Source organism: Rhagoletis zephyria, unplaced genomic scaffold (assembly GCF_001687245.7).
Source record: "Rhagoletis zephyria isolate East Lansing unplaced genomic scaffold, Rhagoletis_zephyria_1.1 Rzeph_scaffold_01956, whole genome shotgun sequence".
In the NCBI taxonomy this organism is placed as follows: Eukaryota; Metazoa; Arthropoda; class Insecta; order Diptera; family Tephritidae; genus Rhagoletis; species Rhagoletis zephyria.
Window position 1 is genome coordinate 20,644 of NW_016159040.1, and position 5,525 is coordinate 26,168.

Sequence of the window (5,525 nt, forward strand, 5' to 3'; positions counted from 1 at the left end):
GTGGTTATTGCCCAATTTCGCCCATTTTCAATCTCAACCTACCTTGGATAAAGGGCAACCCACTTACAAAAGTTTGTTGACATATCTAAATTTTTGCTTAAGGAGAGAGTGTATTTCTGCCATGAAAAAAGCTTCTCATTGAAACCATTTGCCGTTTACCCTATGGCAACATCAAGACGCGCACTACAAATAGGAGCACTACCAAATGTGGAAGCGCGAAATATTTCTTTATTTTAATGTCGGCCGCTGTGGTGTAGTGGTAAGCAGTGCGCGCTTCCATTCCGCAGCACCTGGGTTCAAACCCTGGTCAGAGAAACATCGCAAAAAAAATAGAAAAAGGGGTTTTCTTAACAGCGGTCGTCCCTCGGCAGGCAATGGCAAACCTCCGAGTGTATTTCTGCCATGAAAAACAGCTTCTCATAAAAATACAATCGCCGTTCGGAGTCGGCGTAAAACTGTAGGCCCCTCCGCTTTGTGTGACAACATCAAGGCGCACGCTTCAGGTCGGAGTTGAAGCCCGATCAAACACTAACAAATGTATAAGCGCCAATCTATTATTCTTATTGTTATTATCATCATATGCCTTACGTTTACAATTAGACAAGAACGCTATATTTTTAAATAAATGCAGTCTTTAGCTGCATAATTTAGTAGATTACTGACGTGCGCATCGAATCCGCAGAAATCAGCGGTTCCCTATTTTTATGTTTACACGAAGATTTACAATGTTACCACTCATTGTTATGCACGCAGATTTTTAATAAATTTACCTTGTCAAATGCCCCTCTGCTTTTCTGACACGAGTTGATGGTTTTGCGGATTATCGTTTTCGAATAATTGCACTATTGTAACAGCTGGCTCCCGGACTATAAGGGCCGGTTGTTAATGTCCGGTTAACACAAACTGAAGTTTTGAACTTCCGGTTAAATACAATGACTGCTTTATCGATCGCATGATATATGCATGATATCAAAACTTCGGTGATGATGTTTAACTGGGAGGTAGTGACAACCAGAAATTGAAAAACCGGCCCCTGGTATTGATTGCTACTCGGTACCGATTAAAAATGCTTTCGATACTCGGTACCGAGATGTTTAGGCTTCTATTAAGAATGCATATAGACCAAAAATAGAAGCAGTTCAGAGGAGCCTAGCCTATCACAATCCGAGTGGAGATCTTTTATTGCTAATTCAAATGAAAAATATACATATATATATTAGAGTGGTTCAAAAAATATTTTTTTTTTTTGGAAATTCATAAACGCTACCTCAAATTATTTTTATTTGTGATAAAAAAGACACTTTTTTTATTTTGAAAAAAAAAGTTTTCTTAAAGGTCGCGCTGGTCGGTTTTTTATAAAAACGCTGATGTTCTCAATTTTTTTATTTTCTTGGCATGTTAAAATGCAGCTAAAAATGTGGTTTTTGCATATAATTACTCTGGTATTATTGGGGAACTTTCCCTTAATTACCTCGGCAGGCAATGGCAAACCTCCGAGTGTATTTCTGCCATGAAAAACAGCTTCTCATAAAAATACAATCGCCGTTCGGAGTCGGCGTAAAACTGTAGGTCCCTCCGCTTTGTGTGACAANAAAACGTTGATACTGAACGATTTACGCATTGTCATGGGTTGGAACTTGTTACGAGGCGGTTTCTGGAGTTGCTAATTAGGAATCTGAAGTGAGTTTTTCGAAATTAAAAATGGCGGATCCAAAATGGCGGTCCATTTTTTAAAAAATGATTGGATTTATTCGAAACCCGGCACCAGAGAGTTTTTGTGGTCGCCGATTACGAATCTGAAGTCAATTTTTTTCAATTCAAAATGGCGGATCCAAAATGGCGGTCCATTTTTTAAAAAATGATTGGATTTATTCGAAACCCGGCACCAGAGAGTTTTTGTGGTCGCCGATTACGAATCTGAAGTCAATTTTTTTCAATTCAAAATGGCGGATCCAAAATGGCGGTCCATTTTTTAAAAAATGATTGGATTTATTCGAAACCCGGCACCAGAGAGTTTTTGTGGTCGCCGATTACGAATCTGAAGTCAATTTTTTTCAATTCAAAATGGCGGATCCAAAATGGCGGTCCATTTTTTAAAAAATGATTGGATTTATTCGAAACCCGGCACCAGAGAGTTTTTGTGGTCGCCGATTACGAATCTGAAGTCAATTTTTTTCAATTCAAAATGGCGGATCCAATATGACGATCAAATTAAAAAAAGTACTAAAATTAAAACGTTGATACTGAACGTTTTAAACATTGTCAAGGGTTAAAACACGTTTCCAGTGGGTTTCTGGGGTTGCTGATTACGAATCTGGTGCCAGATTTTCAAAACTCAAAATGGCGGTTAAGAGTTTCAAACAAATCCAATCATTTTTTTTAAATTTGGTCGTCATTTTGGATCCACCATTTTGAATTATTGAATTATTCCCGAAAGGGAAGTACTGAGTACCAAAATTTTTCTGAAGTATTGGGTACAGGAAATTCTGCATATTACTACTGTTAGTTGATACTGAAACCGCTAATTTGCTTTCCAATAATTTTTACATTGTCGGCGAGTACAGATGTCTTTTAGACATGAACGATATATAAAAAATACAGTTTATTTATAGACAAGCCTCCCCATGTTTTTATATTGTGCCTAAATTTGAAAATAGTCGTCTCCGTAGTATCGGAGTACATGTACATATGTATATGAACGTACATACATATGCACAAATATTTTCTTTATACACTTAGGTCTCTTTTTATGCGTTCCTCAGAAAGCCGCCTAAAAAAACCGTATAAAAAAGTTCTTTACTTTCATACTTTCAAAGGGGATGCGTTCCAGCATTTTCCAAAAAAAAATTCAGATACTACATGTAAAAAATTCTAAAAAACCGCATAAAAAATGCAGTGAGGCATTATTGAGCAAAAAAAACTATTTATTTCTTCACTTCAACACTTATTATTCCATGTAAAACCGAACATTAATGAAATAAATAAAACTTTATCTGTATTTTAACCAAAAAAATAAATAAAAATACCACAATAAATACATGAATTATGTAAGAATACATAAAAAATATTTAGAAAAAAAGGTTTCTTAACAGCGGTCGCCCCTCGGCAGGCAATGGCAAACCTCCGAGTGTATTTCTGCCATGAAAAACACCTTCTCGTAAAAACACATTCGCCGTTTGGAGTCGGCGTAAAACTGTAGCTCGGCTCGGTAGAAGCTCGGCTAAACACTAACATATGTGTAAACACCAATCTATTATTATTATTATTATGTAAGAATACAAAGACAAATTATTTATCAGAAGCATTGGCCCGTAGTTACCTTTTAAGTTTAAAACGGCTTTGTAAATTTAAAATGAGGTTGATGAGGTTTTAAAATCTTAAAAGCGTATTCTAAGTAGACGTTTTCCTGTCGAAATTTGCGAAGAAAATACAAAAGTGGTCTTAATTTGAAGAANAGACAAGTTAGAGGCAGGTTTTAACACTTAAAACTGTATATTAAGATAAACACTCTTTTAACACTGTCATAGTCAACTTAAAAGACCTTTTAAGTTTAAAACGGCTTTGTAAATTTAAAATGAGGTTGATGAGGTTTTAAAATCTTAAAAGCGTATTCTAAGTAGACGTTTTCCTGTCGAAATTTGCGAAGAAAATACAAAAGTGGTCTTAATTTGAAGAACATGCTTCCCAATCAAAGGATATTTCGAGATTTTGCGATTTTGGATGATACAATCGCAACCAGAAATAGGAAAACATACANTTTGTAAATTTAAAATGAGGTTGATGAGGTTTTAAAATCTTAAAAGCGTACTCTAAGTAGACGTTTTCCTGTCGAAATTTGCGAAGAAAATACAAAAGTGGTCTTAATTTGAAGAACATGCTTCCCAATCAAAGGATATTTCGAGATTTTGCGATTTTGGATGATACAATCGCAACCAGAAATAGGAAAACATACAAGGAACGCCAAGATCCTTTTCAAATGAAAGCGGAGGACCGCAAGCAGGTCTTTTCAGCAGCAGTCCAATTAACTTCACGAATTCTTCCCACTTCCTACAAAAATTAAATTATTTACGTTAATAAATTATATTTTACAAAAATTTGTTATTTACTTACAGATTGCTGCGCCATTTCCAAAACTGTTTATAAGAGTCAGTTGACACAGGGTGAACTTGCTTAAATAACAAATTTTTCCTAACGCCGATTCGTTACTTTTTTCAGTTTATATTAATGGCCCTGTTTAGTGTCAATCTAGCAAAAACCTGCCTCTAACATGTCTATAACTGACTAAAACTTAAAGCCTGCAATCGCTTCTCTGGCTAGTATATCTCTGAACGAATGGATACGGATTGTTGGGCCAAGGGCATTGATATTTTATTGCTAATTTTTGGATAGCAATAGTGTTTAGACATCCGGATATCATGAACCAATGACTACAGCCTTAATACATATGTATAGGGGTATTCACCAAATTGAGTAAGTGGCCTGGTACTCTGGTAAAAGAGCAGATTAGCTCAAGCAACAATTGTTTGCCATGTGTAGATTAATGAGTGTGCATATGTTTAGTTAGGGATGTTGCGAATGTGGAATTTCAGACATCCGCTAATGCGAATGCGGATGCGTATGTCTAAAAGCTAACATCCGCGGATGCGGATGCAAATGCGAATGTAAAGCGTTTTTACGAAATAATTTAGGTAAGTGAATTAGGTGATGTATGTAGGTAAATAAAAAAATGCAATAGCTAATGATTTTTAATAAAGTTTATTTTATTGAGTACTTGAATTTAAAAATTGGAACATTATATTTAATAAAAAGTAATGTTGCCTTTTCAGGTTGCGGCCTGTTTTTAAAGGATCGTACATCAAACCTACGCCACTAAATAACTGCTCGCTCGAGGCGACAGATATTTGACCTACCTTTCTTTCATCTTCACTTGAAAAACCACACACACATGCCAAACCAGATGTGTCATTGTTTTCCAAAGCCTTTTTCGAAAGAATCTTCATTCTCACTCCTTTGGCTGCTTTCGAAATTGGAAAATCTGTAACGTCATCAGCCTTTTTAGATTTTAGTTTTTGTAATTAATTTTTAATCCTTTCTTCTAGGTGGATATGGCCAATAAATTGTTATTTTCCAGGGTTCGGAAATTCTCACTCACATTCTCTCACGTTCGCGATCGATAATATTCCAAGTCTATTTTTGCATTCTTTTATCGCGAGTGAAAAATGCAAACAAATTTATCATCTCTCACATTCGGAATGCGATCGACAAAAAAATTTTCGCTGCTTTTCATTCGCGATCGAAAAAAGCAAAGAAATTTCCTCTCACTCGAATATGAGAAGTCCGAGCATTGCCGATGTCGGCCTCTCATAAATAAGAAAAACGATGCAAATAATCCATTCGCGATCACTCACAACAGCTTATCGCGATAAACTTTTCGCGAAAAATTTTCAACGACGTTGTATGGGAGATATTTTTCGCGTTTGTTTTGGGTATGCATTTTGTTATGCATACAGCGTACATACATATGT